Source organism: Triplophysa rosa, linkage group LG5 (genome assembly GCF_024868665.1).
Source record: "Triplophysa rosa linkage group LG5, Trosa_1v2, whole genome shotgun sequence".
Classification (NCBI taxonomy): Eukaryota; Metazoa; Chordata; class Actinopteri; order Cypriniformes; family Nemacheilidae; genus Triplophysa; species Triplophysa rosa.
The window spans coordinates 1,312,786-1,333,698 of NC_079894.1; the positions used below are offsets into that span (position 1 = coordinate 1,312,786).

General features: G+C 39.7%; 1 long non-coding RNA gene and 4 other non-coding genes across 6 annotated transcripts; 4 read left to right on the forward strand and 1 right to left on the reverse strand.

Annotated features, from left to right (window-relative positions):
- The first annotated feature begins 1,020 nt into the window (after nucleotides 1–1,020).
- LOC130555153 (U2 spliceosomal RNA) lies at nucleotides 1,021–1,211 on the forward strand. Its single transcript, XR_008963077.1, has one exon. It is a non-coding gene; the product is annotated as a U2 spliceosomal RNA (small nuclear RNA).
- A 981-nt stretch (nucleotides 1,212–2,192) lies between these two features.
- On the reverse strand, nucleotides 2,193–3,593 carry LOC130554259 (uncharacterized). Of its 2 annotated transcripts, XR_008962957.1 has the most exons (4): nucleotides 3,406–3,593; nucleotides 2,874–2,937; nucleotides 2,545–2,598; nucleotides 2,193–2,312 (listed from the first exon to the last, which is right to left on the reverse strand). It is a non-coding gene; the product is annotated as an uncharacterized LOC130554259 (long non-coding RNA). The 2 variants fall into 2 exon arrangements; XR_008962956.1 differs by lacking the exon at nucleotides 3,406–3,593 and having other exon boundaries at nucleotides 2,874–3,024.
- A 1,002-nt stretch (nucleotides 3,594–4,595) lies between these two features.
- On the forward strand, nucleotides 4,596–4,786 carry LOC130555154 (U2 spliceosomal RNA). Its single transcript, XR_008963078.1, has one exon. It is a non-coding gene; the product is annotated as a U2 spliceosomal RNA (small nuclear RNA).
- A 13,602-nt stretch (nucleotides 4,787–18,388) lies between these two features.
- LOC130555155 (U2 spliceosomal RNA) lies at nucleotides 18,389–18,579 on the forward strand. The gene has a single exon (XR_008963079.1). It is a non-coding gene; the product is annotated as a U2 spliceosomal RNA (small nuclear RNA).
- Nucleotides 18,580–19,785: 1,206 nt separating this feature from the next.
- On the forward strand, nucleotides 19,786–19,976 carry LOC130555156 (U2 spliceosomal RNA). Its single transcript, XR_008963080.1, has one exon. It is a non-coding gene; the product is annotated as a U2 spliceosomal RNA (small nuclear RNA).
- The last annotated feature ends 937 nt before the right edge of the window (nucleotides 19,977–20,913 follow it).

A 20,913-nucleotide genomic window follows, 5' to 3' on the forward strand; every position in this document is an offset into this window, starting at 1 on the left:
GAAAGGTGTGTGCATGTCTATTGAAAAAGACACGTCTAGACTCCTGCAGGGGGTTAGGATTATAAATACAAATGGTTAAAATAGTGGGAAAATGATTCCCAGTATGAAAATTTGTACTTGCCATTGCTGCAACATTGAGCAACCCAATTTACTGGTTTAAAATGAACCCAGCATGCTTTCTGCCCTTTAGTGAAGTGATGTATTTTTTGTTGTAGTTTTTAAAAGTGCTTGAATGTTTTATTTTCTGACACCTTTCCTGTTTTACTTTTGACTCAATAATTGTATGAATTATTTGGCTTCCTTTGTACCTTTATGTAGAAGCATGAATCCTAATTCTAAAGTCATAATTTTGTATAAGCAATGTAAGGCCCAAATAAAAATCTGGCCAAATCAAATGCCCTGAATTCTGCCATGTGATTATTACAGTAAAGGGTGATTTATAAAAGGTTATTTAAAATGTAATTTGCGTACCATCCAACACACGGTTTTTAAACTGTAAAAATAATGCTTTTAAAATCGGATATTCCTTCAATTTTTGGAATAGGGTTAATGATTTGTGATATTGGCCTGCTACACTGGGAAAGCATGTTTACTGTAATACCTTACTTGTCCACTGGGAGGCAACACGTTACGTTAATAAAGCTGTTTTAACATTGTACATGCGCTAGGTTCGGTGCGTTCTTCCGTTTCTGTGTTACGCGAAGTTTCTTTTGCATTCTCATTTTACCAAGTGTTGTGATACAACAGCTTCTTTGTATTGTACTGAGGGAATATCTGTGTTTCTGATTGGAGAAGCACTACCTCATTATAATATCAACTCCTCCTCCAGACTTTGTTGAAGAAGGTTTTGCTGTTTAAAACTAAGATAGAGCTAAACAAATGCTCATAAGAAAGACCACACTCTGGTCGAATGTTGTATAAGAACCATTTGAGATAAAAATGACAACTATGACGACAGCTTACCGCCATTCTATGTGCTGTCTCAAAGCATGTGGTGTTTACTTCAGACCCATTGTGGGTATCGCTTCTCGGCCTTTTGGCTAAGATCAAGTGTAGTATCTGTTCTTATCAGTTTAATATCTGATACGTCCCCTATCCGGGGACCATATATTAAATTGATTTTTGGAACTGGGAGATGGAATAGGGGCTTGCTCCGACCACTCCACGCATCGACCCGGTATTGCAGTACTTCCGGGAACGGTGCACCCCCTTATGCAAGTGAAATAATAGATGTTATACAAACACCATGAAGTAGTAGATTTATAGTTAAAAATTTGCAACTGGGGAAAGGTGTTTCCGCAGAAGTGTGTTTTGACAAACAGCTATATTTACACTTCTAAACTAATAAATTATTTTTGCAATGGGCAGTCAATGAGTGCAAGACCTTTTGATGTTGTAATTGTAGTCTTGTGGGAGCGTCCAGGATCTTATCCAATATATAACGTTTTGCTCATTGTTCATTTAATCAAGATTTGTCGTTGTAACAACAATCCCAGATAGCAACTGACTCCGGAACGGATCCGCCCCGGAAGTGTCACAAGCTCCGGAACGGATGCGCAAAACGGGTCCGGAACGGAGTCCACTTGCACGGCGCAGCGGATCCGGAACAAATAAGGATTGCGGATCCGGACCAGACCCGCCCTGTATCCGCTGATAAAGCAGCTGATCCGCCACGGATCCGATCTGGTCATTCTGTCTGGATACCTTTCAGATCCCTCATTTAAAACTAGTATTCTGGCCAAAACTAGCTAAAGAAATATTTCAAATCTAATGGACCGACATTGGATAGACTGGATTGCTCTATAATATTTAATATGCCTGCCTTTATTAATAAAACATGATGAAATCATTCAAAACTTGTTAATCAAAATTCAGCCATTTTAGCCAGTAACAATTATTTATGTATACAATTAATAGGTATTACAGAAAATGAAATGCAACCATAAATTGTCCAAAGAACATTTTTTATTTAATGAAAAAGAACACTTTTTAATGTAGCTCAAGAAACATTTATTCTTATTAATGTTGCACTGCTTATTTTTTTGTGTGGAAATTGGGTTTTTTGAAGATGAATAGAAACAAAACTATTTAAAGTAGTAAACTTTATCTCAACTGTTACTACTTAACTGTTAAACGAACACTTCAAAACACAGAAGTTAACAGTGAAACACCAAAACGCTACTGGTGGGTGCTGACAGTGGGACGGCTCCTTGAGTTTCCCCTATCTGCTGCCAAGTTGAACCACCGTATTACGTGTTTTGTAATGTCATCATCAGTGGTGGCACGGGAGACATGGCTCTTTCTCACAGCACCTGTGATACACAAGCAAAATTTCATTAAACAAATTCATGAAATCACATAGGAGATACCAGTTTTTTTTAAGGATACACATAACCACTGTCTTTAAAAACAAGAGTGTACAATCTGACATTTATAGGTACACTATGTAACTTTTGGAGCTCTAGCCGTTAATAAACAGAACTGCATGCGAGTTGTGAACCTCCGTGTTCTTTTTAAGTCTGTAGGCAAAGTTTACATACGCACCTTAAAGATGAAATTCTCCAAAAACAGACCAGTGGCACTTGAATGAGCTGTAAACTGCAAGAGAACACACACGCACAGTATCTTAATATGATTTAATATCTTAATATGACATGAAATAATTAGTCTACCAGAACTAAAGTTTACTGATACAAGTGGGTTTTTAAACTACGAAGTAGTTTATAAACCTAAAAACTTTTAACTTTAAATTATTGGTATGAATCTTTTGAAACTGCACATTTATTGCATGTTAAAATCTGTAGTGTGGACCATTATTAGTATTTTGACAAAATAGCTGGCTAAATCAAGTTTAAAACAGTATAAAATCTTACTTTACTCGGTTGTTTGGAAAAGATGAAATACTGCAAGACCAGTGGCACTTGAATGAGCTGTAAGCTGCAAAATAACACACACACAACAGAACACACACGCGCGCGCACACACACGCACAGTATTTTAAGATTTAATATGATATGAAAATGATCTGAAACAACATTACATGGGGAGGTGGAGAATATATGTCAAAATATTAACAAAAGACTCAAACTATACCAGAAGTTCAGTGTAAAAAAAACAGGTAACGTTAACGTTAGGCCTAACGTCAGTTTATCTCGCCTGCTATTTTACTGGAAAGGGGAGAAAACATGCGCTCAGGGTTGGATTAAAATCCGATTGAATCACCCCACCTCCTAGAGAGATAAAGACATTCTGTCCAAAAAGATTTTACTCAAAAAGCTAATGACAATGTGCTGAAACTTGGCTTGCAAAAATCACTTCAGAATTAAAAACATCAAGCAAAGCAATCAACAGTAATGTTACTGGCTACGTAACTGTACAAATAAAGCATATTTTAACTATTCTTACCGTGTTCCGTCCTCACCGACCTGCCAGCTCCAGCGTTTCCACTGTGTGAGGAGATGGATTAAGTGACTGTGACGGTTTAAAAAAGGCGCGTTCGGTCAGAGAATTCGCCCAGCGTCAGTTGCGAGTCCGCGAGTTGACAGTGCGTTGGGCGGAGGCGGGGCATATTCTGTGCGTGTGGCCGAATTGAATCTGAGAGTACAGCGGACCAGGCGACTTGAAGGCGGATCCGCCCCGAAGTCTATTGCAATCAGGGATACCACAGTGGGATCACTATGGGGAGAGACCAACACGAGATCAAGAAGTCCCGCCTTCCACTAAACGAACCAATGCCCAGTAAACTCAATGCACGGTCACTTCCGCGTTTAGGCTCAGGGTGCGAGACAACATCCGCTGCCCCACCGGAAGCCATTCATCTCTACCTAGAGCTGTGAACATGACAGAGGAGAAGAAAAATATTTGTACTCGCTGCTTACTTAAAGTTCGCCGGATTACAATAAATGATGTTCGTCAGCATTGTGAGACTGTCAGCTGCTCCCCGTCTAGTAAAATGGAGAAGTACTTTAAACTATACGTTTAAGGTCAGCTTGGGTGCTATTGCTATTAGCATCTAACACGTAACGTTAAGACATGATATTGCATACCATCCAACACACGTTTTTTAAACTGTAAAATAATGCTTTTAAAATCGGATATTCCTTCAATCTTTGGAATAGGGTTAATGGTTTGTGATATTGGCCTGCTACACTGGGAAAGCATTTTTACTGTAATACCTTACTTGTCCACTGGGAGGCAAACACGTTACGTTAATAAAGCTGTTTTAACATTGTACATGCGCTAGGTTCGGTGCGTTCTTCCGTTTCTGTGTTACGCGAAGTTTCTTTTGCATTCTCATTTTACCAAGTGTTGTGATACAACAGCTTCTTTGTATTGTACTGAGGGAATATCTGTGTTTCTGATTGGAGAAGCACTACCTCATTATAATATCAACTCCTCCTCCAGACTTTGTTGAAGAAGGTTTTGCTGTTTAAAACTAAGATAGAGCTAAACAAATGCTCATAAGAAAGACCACACTCTGGTCAAATGTTGTATAAAAATAATTTGAGATAAAAATGACAACTATGACGACAGCTTACCGCCATTCTATGTGCTGTCTCAAAGCATGTGGTGTTTACTTCAGACCCATTGTGGGTATCGCTTCTCGGCCTTTTGGCTAAGATCAAGTGTAGTATCTGTTCTTATCAGTTTAATATCTGATACGTCCCCTATCCGGGGACCATATATTAAATTGATTTTTGGAACTGGGAGATGGAATAGGGGCTTGCTCCGACCACTCCACGCATCGACCCGGTATTGCAGTACTTCCGGGAACGGTGCACCCCCTTATGCAAGTGAAATAATAGATGTAATACAAACACCATCATATAGTTGATTTATAATTAAGAACTTATAACTGATAACGTCGTTTCTGCAGAAATGTGCTGTGACGAGCAGCTATATTTTCACTTCTCAACTTTTGTGATGGCCAGTCAGTGAGTGCAAGACTTTTTGATGTTGTAATTGTAGTCTTGTGGGAGCGTCCAGGATCTTATCCAATATATAACGTTTTGCTCATTGTTCATTTAATCAAGATTTGTCTTTGTAACAACAATACCACAGTGGGATCACTATGGGGAGAGTCCAACACGGTAGCTCGAGATCAAGAAGTCCCGCCTTCCACTGAACGAACCAATCCCCAGTAAACTCAATGCACGGTCACTTCCGCGTTTCGGCTCAGGGTGCGAGACAACATCCGCTGCCCCACCGGAAGCCATTCATCTCTACCTAGAGCTGTGAACATGACAGAGGAGAAGATGAATATTTGTACTCGCTGCTTACTTAAAGTTCGCCGGATTACAATAAACGATGTTCGTCAACATTGTGAGACTGTCAGCTGCTCCCCGTCTAGTAAAATGGAGAAGTACTTTAAACTATACGTTTAAAACTACATGGACAGCTTGGATGCTATTGCTATTAGCATCTAGCACGTAACGTTAAGACTGGATAACACTGAATGACATCATCTTTACACCGAGTTATCAACGATTTTCAGTATTTAAATATCTTTACCTTTAAACAACAAATTTGTATGAATCTGACCAGATATCAATAACACAGTTCCTGGTAAGACACATTTATTTACATGTCGTATGGCTCTGATATGCAGGTTTGCTGTAAAGAAACAGACATCTCTTGGCTTTTAAAAGGTATAAATATTGTTTAAATACTGAATCGGTTTTTAATTTGTTATGTTACATAATTCACCTTAAGTTGATGACAGTAACTTAAATTTTGATGTTTTTTAATAAATGATAACGTTCTCACTTAACTCCCATTGTTATGTTACGAGTGTGATTTCTAAATCATTAATACTAGGCTATATGTGTTTTCTCAGTTACCAGTCAGAATCAGATGACAGAGGAGATCAGCGAGAGGACGACATGTTTCAGAATTATGATGAAGTCAGAGAAGCCACAAAGTTTAGGAGCAGGACACACTAAAGGATAGCTGTTGTTATAATACGTAAACACGCTGTATGGGTGCACCGGAAATGATGTATGTGTGTGTATGCTATATGTGAATTCATGCTAAGTAAACACGTTCTTAACCAAGCTGCATGACGTCTGGTAATACTTCATGGTGGCAGCGGTAAAACGAACTGCCACATCGTCTAATAAAGCAATAAGCCTCAAGAAGCAGTGGGTTACAGTGCATTTTATAACAGCTAAGGGTGTTGTGGCACGATGCGAAGCGGCACTGGAGACTAAAACAAGGGGAGTGTCCAAGAGAGCAACTAAGGGTAACAAATCCAAACTAAGAGAACAACAAAAAAATAAAAATAAATCAAGACTAGGACTAGGTCTAGGACTATAAAAAACTAACTATGATAACCAGACTAGGAACGGCCAGCGACGTGAACAATAAACAACGGTCTGACACAAGACAAGAGGACAAAAGGGATTAAATAGAGGGGATCTAAAGACGGGAATGAATTACAGGTGAAACATAATGAGGAACCAGGGGAGACTACTGGTTCCTCATTATGGGAACCAGACTACCGGGAAACCTGGTGAGGGGAAAGCCTGGCGGGGAGACACGGGGGTGGGGCGAGTGACGCAGACACCGGACATGTGTAGAGCTGTCAAAACGGCACTCCACGTGTTCGACAAAACAACACACACCCACAGGAGACACAAAGCACAGACAAGACTGGGATCACGACATGAAGAGCTTAATGAACGATTGGTTGAGCTTATTATTGCCAGCACACCCTTTGATGCATTAAGAAGTTACCTCTACAGTAAGCCTAAAGGCTATCCCATTGCTGATGTACTAGCAGAAGGAAGGAAGTATGATGCCTTAACAGCTCAAAATGAACAAATACTTGCGCCCAGCTTGTCACACACAGGAAAAGTCCATGCTGTAGGAAGAGGACGAACATGTCAGAACTGTGATATGAATCACAAGCCAAGGCAGTGTCCTGCATACAACGATACAAGCTCAATGTGTGGCAACAGAGGTCATTGGGCAAGATGCTGTAAGAAGAGCAGACGACAGAGACAGCCATCCAGCCAGCACAGAAGGAGTAATTCACGAACACGCTACAAATACCAAGGCCACTCCAACCAAAGAAAAGACCACAAACATCAAGAGCCCAACATCAACACTGTGGATTGCACTAAGGATGATGATGAGTATGCATACCAAAAACATGTTTACTCGATCACTATCAGGCAAAAAAATGTCTGCACAGCATCCACGTAAAACAACCCAGAGATGAAGCTTACACAACTCTGAATGTCAAACCACCCCACCTGAAAGGACATGGATACACGCTTCAGGGAACACACTACCACTGCGCTCATTCAAACAGATGTATGGTGCATTACCACAGAGCATGGAACATCTAAAGCAGGGGTGGGGAACCTTTATCCTATCAAGGGCCATTTACATTTTTACAACATCCCTTAAGGGCCATACTAAATTACTACATACTAAAATACTGAACACATATATCACTAACCTCTCTAATGTGACGGTTGGAACTGCTTCTCTTTGGGAAAATGGGAAAATCCTCAGAACGTACATACAGTTTATAGAGCTCGAGCAGAGGGAGGTTGTTGTACTTAGCTTTGAGCTCGTCATTGCTTTGTAGCTCAACTTTTTCATGTTGCAGGTTGTCAGGTACATCAGATGGTTCCACATTAAATGGCGTAGTAAATATCTTCAGTTCCTTTCGTTTACTTTTCATGTCCTCAAACCTCTCTCCAAATGCCTGATGCAGTTTTGCACACTCACCAGCATATTCATCTGTGACAGCAGGCTTTTGTTCTTGCAAAGTAGGAAAATGCACAGTGTTACCCCTTTCCAGTTGCAATTTAATTTTGCTTCAAATGATTTCACGTTTGAAAGCAGATAGCTGAGAAGCTGATTTGGACCTTGGAGCTTAACGTTCAGCTCTGACAGGTACTTGGTTATGTCCACCATAAAGGCTGAATCACACAGCCACTTGGCATCACTGAGTTCCACAACCGTTTTTCCCTTAATCTCCATGAATTGTTTTACTTCTTCCCTCAGATTGTAAAACCGTGCAAGCATATCTGCGCGACTCAGCCATCGCACAATGGTAAACCAGATCTCCGTACTCAGACTCAAGATCACAGTAACTCTGTAAACTGGCAGCTGTTTAGCCCTCTGCTTTTGATGAAATTTATGGTGGAAACGACAGTTGTCATTACACTTTGAAGCTTCAGGGAATGTGCACACAGACTCTCTTGATGTATGATACTCAAGTTTTTTGGCGGTGTCCTTCAGTGTTGTCTCAATGTCTTGTGACATATCAGTAATTCGTTCTGAAACAGTTCTTCGAGATAAACTGACACTTTGGAAGAGTTTCACTTTGTCTGGTACTAGCAGCGGCAACAAGGCACTCTTTCACAGAGATGGCAAAAGTACGCACATCCTTTACTTAAGTAGAAGTACAGATACTCATGTTTAAAAGTACTCAAGTAAAAGTTGAAGTACTGACTAAACTTGTTTACTCAAGTAAAAGTTGAAGTACTGACTAAACTTGTTTACTCAAGTAAAAGTTGAAGTACTGACTAAACTTGTTTACTCAAGTAAAAGTATAAAGTATGGGCTCTAAAATGTACTTAAGTAAAAAGTAGCCAATACTACTACCTGTTTTAGAGTCACGCTCGTACCTCACAACTACACAAGCATAAAAAAGACTGATGGAATAAATCTATTTGCCACTACCTAGTGGAAAAAAACACAAATGTATAATACAATTATGATGTAAGATAAGAGTGTAAAGGACAAGCGTATTGATAATAATTGTGACAGAATTCCCTTTGTCTCAAGTTCTCAACCATAATTTTAGCTATTCTTTGTGTTGCCTTCCGCCTTGGTCCGTGGCAGCTTCTTAGACTACTAGCCTATGTCTGCGATGCGTAATAGCCAGGAAATGACTGTTTGGTACTGTGATTGTCAAAACATTTTATAACAGAATTTCACTGCTTTCAATTTTAGATTAACTGTCCCTTTAAATTTTAAGCACAGACCATTCATGGACATATCATTATACAAAGGTTGTAGACACTTGAGAGATCTTGTCAAAAAGAGAAAACTGAGAAATAAAGAGATAATTAATTAGGCAAGTCAATTTTCTCGATTGGTTAAACACACTTCTTGAAATTATGCCTCGCTTTAAAATATTAAATGTTTAGCCTCTTACATTGTACGTTACACTCGTTCAACATTAAAAATGATGTCAGTGTTGCTAGATTAGGTGGATGATTTCCAGCCCAAAGGCTCACTAAAACAACAAAAACCAGCCCCAAATTTTAACTTCCAAAATAATGTGATAGTATTTTATTGCAATGTCAATCAACGTTGATAAGGATCGTTTTTTATTTCCTTATCATTTTAATCATGACAAGATGAAAAAATATAATAACAATCAGGAAAATAGATCAAACAGATCAAACAAGGCAAATGCATAAAGAAAATTAGAAAATAAGACTAATAGGATATGTCCAGAAACCACTTCAAATGGCAATCAGGAAATTAGCGCATTTTTGTGCAAAAGTGCCCACTATAATTAGTTCATCGAAAGCAACGCAATGAGCAGGTATTTTTCACTCGTTCATGAACTTAACGCACACACCACGATAGCAAAAAATTCAATTCATACATACTAATGAACAACAATAATGCGCTTACCTTAACGAGCTGCTTTAACTTCTGACAGAGCTACAGTACATCTTTCGTGAAGTATATGTTTGTAGAACATGCGAATAGCTAAATAGCTAAATTACATATTTAAAATCGTGTCCTTTCGCGCTAAAAAACCCTACCATTCACGAGTCACCACATGATGCAGAACATCACGCTCGAGATCTGAGAACAGTTACTCCGTCTTCTTTGATTTGATTGGTCACCGCTTTGCTCTGTAAACAGTAACTCCCGCCTTCTTACATTTGATTGGCTAGTGGCCACCTCACACAGCGCTTCGGCTTTTAGGCAGACCTATCAATAGGTTGAAAAAGTCACGCAATGACAAGAAATAATATTGATTGTGCATCAAATACAGATTAAAACTAAAGTAACGAGCCTGGTTTGAAAATGTAAGAAGTAGAAAGTACAGGTATTTGCGTAAAAATGTAAGAAGTGAAAGTAAAAAGTCGTCAGAAAAATAAATAGTGGAGTAAAGTACAGATACCAGAAAAATCTACTTAAGTACAGTAACGAAGTATTTGTACTTCGTTACTTCCCATCTCTGCTCTTTCACGAACTCTCCTTCTGAATGAGGTTTCAGCTTTTTAGCTGTTAGCTCGCTCACTGCAAAACTTGCATGAAGAACATTTTCTCTTTCAGAATGTGGTCTTGTGAAAATGGCTTGTTGAGCACCCAAACTCCGCCGAAGAGTGTTAACTATCCAAGCGCATTTGTCCTTGCAACGCATCCAGTTTAGCATGTTTCGAGCTGTAATGATGCTCGAGATTGGCCTTTTTCATCACTGCAAGCGCATCCCCACAAACTAGGCAGACTGGCTTCCCTTTCACTTCAACAAAAAAATAATCGTTTGTCCATTTCTCTTGAAAAGCACGACATTCTGAATCTACCTTCCTTTTCTTGACAGACGCCATGACGCATATCACTGATGACAGCCACTACGTACCTGTTGCATTCACACTGACTGTGACCCGGACATGCAAACCTGACTATTATAGATTACTTATTATTGAAATATTTTATGTTATTTTCTATCACATGAATGTTAATTGATGTCTAAAACAATTGTATTTAGTATTTACTGAACATGAAGCAAGGCATAAAAAGCATCAGCAACCTAAAGGAGAAATACCCAGACCAATTTGACAAAATTGGCAGTTTTGAAGGCACAGCAAAGCTCATTCTGAAGGAGGACGCAAGCCCATTCATCGACTCGCCACGTAAATGCAGCATCCACATCAAGGACAAACTACAAAATGAGTTAAACAAACTTGTAAACCAAGGAGTCCTGCAAAAAGTAGAGGAGCACACAGACTGGTGTTCCAGTCTCGCCTTCAGCACAAAGAGAGATGGATCACTCCAAATTTGTCTGGATCCACAAAAATTGAATGCAAGCTTGAAGATGCAAGCTTAATGAAGAATCACAAATTCTAACTACATTTTGAACAAGCAAAAATACATCAAATCCTGGAGGGCCTTCACGGTGTTATTAGCATAGCATACGACGTTGCGGTGTGCGGAGCTAATGAAGAAGAACATGACAGAAACCTAATAAACCTGATAGGAAAGAGCTGTGGAAACAGGACTGGTGTTTAACGGTGACAAATGCACTATTAAGCAGCGGAGCATATCCTTCTGCAGAAACCTTTACACGGATGAAGGAATCACACCAGATCCAGCCAAAGTGGATGATACAGTATACAAAAAATGCCAACACCACAAAATAAAGATGACCTCCATCGTTTCATGGGTATGCTGAATTACTTGTCACCTTACATTCTGAAATTTGCGGATAAAGCACACAGCCTGAGAGGACTACTGAAAAGTGAATCACAGTGGGTTTGGGACACTGACTATCAAAAATGCTTTGAGGACCTAAAGGCAACAGTGACTGTGGAAGCTTGCCTTAAGTACTACAACCCAACAGCCAACCTCATGCTGGAGGTTGATGCTTCACAAAAAGGCATTGGTGTAGCTCTGGTGCAAGAAAACAGACCCATTGCTTTTGGCTCTAAGACATTAACCGAATGCCAGTCAAGATATAGCAACATTGAGAGAGAAATGCTTGCTATCGTTTACGGAATGCACAAAGCCCCTTCATGCTGCCCCACCCAGGCTGCAGCGCATGCTGATCAAAACACAAGGATACAACTACAACATTGTGTACCGTCCCGGAAACCAAATGGTTCTTGCTGACACCCTCAGCCGACTGCCAAACCCTAAAAATAATGAAGACATTGACCTGGATGAACGTATTGATGGATTGGATACAGAATTTGAAGACCCTGAGCATCAAACCCTTGCTATGGTAAACTTCTCTCTCGAGCAAACAGGAAATTCTGACAACAGAGACTGCAAACTACCCAAAGCTCAGTGCATTAAAAGAAATCATCCATCAGGGCTGGCCAGAGAAACTTCAAGAACTGCCTAAAGACCTGCGCAGTTATTGGCCTTTTCGAGATGAGCTCGCCATAGAAGGAGCAGTTATCTTCAAAGGCAGACAAATACTTATACCAGAGTCAATGATCGACAACATTCTCACACAACTCCATGCGGCGCACCAAGGTATTGAAAAAACACGAAGGTTGGCGCGGGAAAGTGTATACTGGACAATATAAATGCAGATATTGAGAAAATGTGCAGATCTTGCAGTACCTGTGCAGAACATCGGGATGCACAACCAAAAAAACCTCTCATTCCACACGAAATACCCACAAAGCCGTGGCAATACCTGGCGTCTGATCTGTTTGAGATTGATGGACATTGGTACCTACTTACCGTGGACAGATATTCTAAATATCCACTGGTTGATGAAATGCCCACACCGGTAAGCAGACGTGCAGTTGCACAAAAGATGCATGTCTTTATTTGGACGTGCAGGTGAGGTAATGACAGACAATGAACCACAGTACACAGGGCAACCCTTCAAGAAATGTATAGCTGACTGGGGAGTAAAACACACCACAAGTTCACCACACTATCCAAAGAGCAATGGATTTATTGAAACGCATGTGAGACACATCAAGTCCATCATCAAGAAAACATTACAGCGCAAAGGAGAAAGACAGGCCATGCTGCAGGTTCGAGCGACACCCATCGATAGTGATTTGCCTCCCCGGCAGAGTTGCTCTTTGGTAAACCCATCATCACTACACACAGAACCAGGCAAACTGGAACACAGACAGTACCTAGAAAAGAGGACAACGATGATGAAAACACAACATGATCGATGCAGTGGAAGAGACTTACCCCCACTGTACCTGGGACAGTGTGTAAAGCGGCATTCACATAGGACGCGGAATGCGCTGTGCTGGCCACTGGGTTCAGCGCAACCCTTCAATTTGCACTGCGCTGGCCAGAGCAAAGTAGGCAGAGTTTTCAAAACAGCGGGAGTTCTATACATTTTCTATAGCAAAAGAGCTTTACTTCAAAGTAGTGGAGGAGGCTAGAGGAGGGGGAAAATGGTATGCTGCCGCTGCCCGTGTAATTGCGGGTAATCGTCACAGAGTGCAGCGGAAAAAGTTTAACTATTTTAAACTTTGACCGCGGCGTGCACGCAAGCTCGACAGCAGTGCGCTCCGCTGCGCATGCGCTTTGGTCGACGCAGCAACAAACCGCCCTTGTGCGGCGCAAGCCATTGAAATGAATGGGTTTCATAGCGCATTCCGTGTCCTATGTGAAAGCCGCTTAAGAGTGCTGGACAAGGAGAGGAAAACATGGCGCCCAGGGACTGTTGTGGAATAATGCAAGGAGCCGAAAAGCTACCTGATCCAAACACCAAATGGAAACACAGTTCAACGTACTAGGAGCCACCTCCATGAAATGTATGCACCGCACACACTCAAAGTCCAGAAAAGAGTAACATTCGATGAAACACCCAAAAAAGATGTAACTGAACAAAGTCACAATGATTTTGTTGCACACTCAATCACACAACCTCCTGAAACAGATCAACACAACACCGGCACTGAGAAAACAAGACCAAAATGCACAAGATCCGGACGGATTATAGTCAAGCTGACACAGTAAGGAGTATGTGAAAATCTGAGTGAAAGTCAGTTGGTAAAGATTGCAGCAAATATGGACCGAATAACTATTCTTCATACATAATCAAACGGTTTATTATTGTTTATTAATGCTAAGAAATGTACATTGTGTTAAGAAGACCTGAAGTTAACCCTGTTATAGAGTGTTTTGTTACCAGTGTTGGGAGTAATGCGTTACAAAAGTAATGTATTACAGTAACGCATTACTTTTTGCTGTAACGCAGTAGTATAAGGCATTACTAATCAATTTTCAGTAATATTTTACTCGGTACATGTTCAGTAACGCTTGCGTTACAACAAACTTTTCGCCCGCGAGACATTAACAAATCAAAAATCCCGCAAGTAAATTCTATTTCCTGTTCGTGAATGGACACGAGTGGTGTCACTCATCTCCCTCTGGCTGGTGGAACTTTGTATTTTGTATTGTAACGCGGCATGATTTCAGCCTCGGAGCTCGAGGGCCGAGGCAATTGGCCACGCCCGGTTCGCTGTAAGTGCCAGTGTTGCCAGGGTCGCGTTTTTCCCGCACAATTGGGCTATTTTGAAAATGCAGTTGCGGGAAAAATTATGGAGCCGCGGGTTTTGGGGCTACTTTCATAATGTACTGCGGCCGCCAAAATGTTTATTTATGTTTTAAGGATAAATGTTAATTGATGAGATTCTTAATGTGTATTCATACTCTGATGAATACCTGGCAACTCCATTACCGGACCTGTTCTCGAAAGTGTGGGGAATGAGCGTCTGACAGGCAGGCTACAGTACAAGGAGGGACGCGGGAGCTCAGCTCAACCAAAGGGGAAAATATAGCGGTGGTATGAGACAATGCATCCGAATTATGTTTTAACCATTGTTTCGTACTAAGGTGCTTGTCACGTTGCACAATGAAAGAAATCACTCAGTTGATATCACGTTTGAGCAGCTATACGCAGTCTAGAAGAACTAAAACATTGAGGTGCTTGTACACATTATACATATGTAATGCAATAAATTTAACCATGCTTATTTCTCAAGCAAGTTTTTGCATGACTTGCGAAGAGAAAACACGTTTCTTGTCCATTCCGTGCGTGGCCTCGAGCACACATGGGGTCTTTTTTAAAGGGACACTCCACCCAAAAATGAAAATTCTGTTATGGATTACTCACCCTCTAGTTGTTCCAAATCTGTATACATTTCTTTGTTCGGTTGAACACAAAGATATTTGGTAGAATGTTAGCAACTGAAAATTCTTTGGCATCATTGACTACCATAGCAGAAAAAAATATAATGGTAGTCAAAGGTGATTTCCTAAATCAGTTCATCAGAACAAAAAATATATACAATACCTAGGAAACCATTCAGATAAGTAAATATAGCAATAAATATAACCCTAATCTTAGTATTTTTGTATTTTCAAACTAAAATACTTTTTGCAATCAACCTCCTTATTAGACTGCATGGATGGGCAATACTATTATTTTGTAATAGTATTTTGTATTTAAATGCATTTAATCTTGTATTTTTTGTCTTTATTTTTGTATAGCCTAGTTAATTCAAGAAATCAGCAGTCTAATAAAGAGGTTGATTGGCATAAAGTATTTTGAAAATACAAAAATACAAAGACATTTTGTATTTTTGGAATGTTTAAGGCGGGGTAACCGATTTCCGAATTACGCTTTAGACAACTGAGTTGGGCCGAGTACCAAAACAACCTTGTAGCCAATGAGCAGTAAGGTGCACAGTGCACAGGACAGACATTAGCCGAGCCGAGCGCTGATGAAAGCGAAAGATGGGGGTAGGGGTGTGTTTGTTTTGGTGATCTGAACATCAACAACGGCTCAGAGAAATCGGACACCCCGCCTTTAAGTTCTACTTCTGTAGTTATTTTGGGGAAAGTAACTAATACAGGAGTCATGTAACGTATTACAATTCTGAGACAGTAATATTGCAAGGTAAGGGATTACTTTTAAATAACAGTAACAAGTAATCTGTAATGTATTACAGTTTGGAAGTAACTTGCACAACACTGTTTGTTACACAGTAAAATAATAATAATGACACTCTTGTTGTTTTGGGTGTCTGAAATGTTCTTATAATCTTTCCAAACAGAGGGGATGTTGTAATACTTAAACATGCTGTATGCGTGCAATGGAAATGATGTATGTGTGTATATGCTATACGTGCTATAACCAAGTGACGTCTGGTAATACTTCAGCTGTCACCTTTTTTTGTTGTTTAAATTTTGTGTAGTTTTCCAGGGATCACAGACATAGTCATACTGTTTACCACAAGAAATATGAGAAATGGTTAAGAGGGATAACATGAGAAGAACAGGGACATCTTTTGAAACAGTAGTGAGCATTTTTACTGTGTATTGTGAGAATTTCATAAAGACCATTCATTTGAATCATTTTAAATATACAAATATTTTACTTTACAATATTGCAATATAAAACCTTATTTAAATAAAAAGCATCTGTTTGACGTATTTAATAGTTTTTGTATTTGCATTTTACCTGACAGTTTTTCTGTATCAGTTATTATATACAGGCTTACAATAACGGATCACATTTTGGTAATAGAATATCTTTATTGTCATGTCACAGCTGCATACAACGGAATTTTAGCTACACACAAAAACGCACACTCTAAGAACAAAGATATGGATGACTGCACAAGCACATGTAATGCACATTACGTACAGAAACAAATATGTACAGTACAGAAATGTCTAAGTATATATTTATATAATTACGTTACTTTTATTTACATTACAATCTGTACAAATAAAACCAAATTAAAGTATCCACAGTGTTCCGTTTATTCATTAGCATTAGCTAATGCTAGCAGTTTCACCAACCCTGATAGCACACATCCCAGATAGCACAATCCATCTGGTTTATGTCTATTTGACATCTGCATTTACAACTGCAAGACATCTGCAATACATAGTTTGCTCATCTGCAATACGTCTCGGAGAAGTCTGAACGTCTGTAATACGTCTGCTAAAGAACTGGAGATCTGCTGCGTAAAAACATCTGCTAAACATCTTAGAAAGAGCTGCTTTACATCCATTCTAAATCATAAACATCTTACAGACATCTTCTAGATGTCTATATGACGTCTGACAGCAGACGTCTCCGAGACGTATTGCAGATGAGCAAACTATGTATTGCAGATGTCTTGCAGATGTAAATGCAGACGTCAAATAGACGTTATCCAGATGGATTGTGCTATCTGGGAATAGACCATTTGATCTTCAGTAGCTGACGTGCTATGACTCGATCACATCTGCACTCTTAAAGTGATGACAACAAACTGTAGTACCAGTTAATGTTTAAATCCTTACGTGTAATAAAGTAAATCCATGCTCGGAACATGATTAAATTAAATCTCTGTGAAGCTTCATAAAACGGGACACAGCCATGCCTAACCACAGTCACGTATGTATTTAAACGCTGCATGTCATGACTAAACTAAGGTTTTGCATTATAGAACCCATTACATGTTTAAAATATAGTATTTTAACAAATACGATGTATTTCTCTAATCTTTATTACACATCAATTCCCCCCAAAACGAGCGCTGGTAAGCACATTTGCTATGGGTGAATACCACCCGGAAGCTTTTCCGCCCCCTGAGATTTTACCGGAAATACGTAGGCAGGACTCCGTGCATTGTTTTTAAAAGTGTTGTGATTGGTAAGAAACTCAGAAATCTACAAACATTCTTTTTTTACATGTCATGATGATCTGTATACGTGCTTAAAACTCTTATCTGTTCTATATTCTAGATCCTGTAAGAAATCCCTCATGCGCACAAACGACTGAGCTGGAGGTTGAAAATGTGATTAAACGCTGGTTTCATCTCGCCGGTGACCGTGAGGGCGGAAGACAAAAACGATCAAACCTTTTCTATTTTACTTTTGACTCAATAATTATGTTAATTATTTGGCTTCCTTTGTACTTTTAAGTAGCAGCACGAATCCTAATTCTAAAGTCATAATTTTGTATAAGCAATGTAAGGCCCAAATAAAAATCTGGCCAAACCAAATGCCCTGAATTCTGCCATGTGATTATTACAGTAAAGGGTGATTTATAAAAGGTTATTTAAAATGTAATTTGCGTGATATTGCATACCATCCAACACACGTTTTTTAAACTGTAAAATAATGCTTTTAAAATCGGATATTCCTTCAATCTTTGGAATAGGGTTAATGGTTTGTGATATTGGCCTGCTACACTGGGAAAGCATATTTACTGTAATACCTTACTTGTCCACTGGGAGGCAAACACGTTACGTTAATAAAGCTGTTTTAACATTGTACATGCGCTAGGTTCGGTGCGTTCTTCCGTTTCTGTGTTACGCGAAGTTTCTTTTGCATTCTCATTTTACCAAGTGTTGTGATACAACAGCTTCTTTGTATTGTACTGAGGGAATATCTGTGTTTCTGATTGGAGAAGCACTACCTCATTATAATATCAACTCCTCCTCCAGACTTTGTTGAAGAAGGTTTTGCTGTTTAAAACTAAGATAGAGCTAAACAAATGCTCATAAGAAAGACCACACTCTGGTCAAATGTTGTATAAAAATAATTTGAGATAAAAATGACAACTATGACGACAGCTTACCGCCATTCTATGTGCTGTCTCAAAGCATGTGGTGTTTACTTCAGACCCATTGTGGGTATCGCTTCTCGGCCTTTTGGCTAAGATCAAGTGTAGTATCTGTTCTTATCAGTTTAATATCTGATACGTCCCCTATCCGGGGACCATATATTAAATTGATTTTTGGAACTGGGAGATGGAATAGGGGCTTGCTCCGACCACTCCACGCATCGACCCGGTATTGCAGTACTTCCGGGAACGGTGCACCCCCTTATGCAAGTGAAATAATAGATGTAATACAAACACCATCATATAGTTGATTTATAATTAAGAACTTATAACTGATAACGTCGTTTCTGCAGAAATGTGCTGTGACGAGCAGCTATATTTTCACTTCTCAACTTTTGTGATGGCCAGTCAGTGAGTGCAAGACTTTTTGATGTTGTAATTGTAGTCTTGTGGGAGCGTCCAGGATCTTATCCAATATATAACGTTTTGCTCATTGTTCATTTAATCAAGATTTGTCTTTGTAACAACAATACCACAGTGGGATCACTATGGGGAGAGTCCAACACGGTAGCTCGAGATCAAGAAGTCCCGCCTTCCACTGAACGAACCAATGCCCAGTACTCAATGCACGGTCACTTCCGCGTTTGCTCAGGGTGCGAGACAACATCCGCTGCCCCACCGGAAGCCATTCATCTCTACCTAGAGCTGTGAACATGACAGAGAGAAGAATGAATATTTGTACTCGCTGCTTACTTAAAGTTCGCCGGATTACAATAAACGATGTTCGTCAACTTGTGAGACTGTCAGCTGCTCCCCTGTCTAGTAAAATGGAGAAGTACTTTAAACTATCGTTTAAGGTCAGCTTGGGTGCTATTGCTATTAGCATCTAACACGTAACGTTAAGACATGATATTGCATACCATCCAACACACGTTTTTTAAACTGTAAAATAATGCTTTTAAAATCGGATATTCCTTCAATCTTTGGAATAGGGTTAATGGTTTGTGATATTGGCCTGCTACACTGGGAAAGCATTTTTACTGTAATACCTTACTTGTCCACTGGGAGGCAAACACGTTACGTTAATAAAGCTGTTTTAACATTGTACATGCGCTAGGTTCGGTGCGTTCTTCCGTTTCTGTGTTACGCGAAGTTTCTTTTGCATTCTCATTTTACCAAGTGTTGTGATACAACAGCTTCTTTGTATTGTACTGAGGGAATATCTGTGTTTCTGATTGGAGAAGCACTACCTCATTATAATATCAACTCCTCCTCCAGACTTTGTTGAAGAAGGTTTTGCTGTTTAAAACTAAGATAGAGCTAAACAAATGCTCATAAGAAAGACCACACTCTGGTCAAATGTTGTATAAAAATAATTTGAGATAAAAATGACAACTATGACGACAGCTTACCGCCATTCTATGTGCTGTCTCAAAGCATGTGGTGTTTACTTCAGACCCATTGTGGGTATCGCTTCTCGGCCTTTTGGCTAAGATCAAGTGTAGTATCTGTTCTTATCAGTTTAATATCTGATACGTCCCCTATCCGGGGACCATATATTAAATTGATTTTTGGAACTGGGAGATGGAATAGGGGCTTGCTCCGACCACTCCACGCATCGACCCGGTATTGCAGTACTTCCGGGAACGGTGCACCCCCTTATGCAAGTGAAATAATAGATGTAATACAAACACCATCAGGTGCTTCTTCATAATTGACAACTTTAAAGAGTAAAGGATATAGTACTCCGTATTGAAATTAAAGAACGACGTTGTGACCTGATTTGAACAAAATCTGGTCCAAACGACAATTCGTTTCACTAGTTCGCTGCAGCAAACCAAACAGAACTCTCCGGAAGTTCGTGTTGGCGGTAAACACCCTCGAGCCACCATTGGTCCATGGCCATTACGTAATAGGTGGGTGTGTTATGTAGCGCCCCCTGGTCTGTGGGAATAACCCGTCATTTTATTTAGCTGAGGTCCGAAATCGCATACTCAATGAGTAGGTACTCAATTTCAGTAGGTACGTACAACGGGCTAAATGGGTACGTCATTCCTCTTAGCATTTCCCAGAAGTCGAACTCTAAATATAATTCTTTTGAAGTCATGGTTCTTCATGTTTCAACACCTAATACTAAAGATAAAACACTTTTTAAATTGATTCTAGCTATTGTATATAGGCCTCCAGGGCACCACACAGATTTTATTAAAGAATTTGGTGGGTTCTTATCAGAACTAGTACTGGCCGCAGATAGACTCCTTGTCGTTGGTGACTTTAACATCCACGTAGATAACGTTACAGATGCCTTAGGAATGGCTTTCAAAGACACTCTTAACTCCATGGGCATTAGTCAACATGTGTCAGGACCCACTCACCTTCGTAATCATACTTTAGATTTAATACTGTTTTACGGTATAAATGTGGACGACGTTAAAATCCTTCAGCAGAGTGAAGACATTTCGGATCATTATCTGGTATTATGTTTGCTTCACTGGCCTACGGCTGCAAATAAAACTCATTGTTACAAATATGGTAGAACAATAACTTCAACTACCAAAGATGCGTTTCTCGATAATCTGCCCGAATTGTCTCAAATC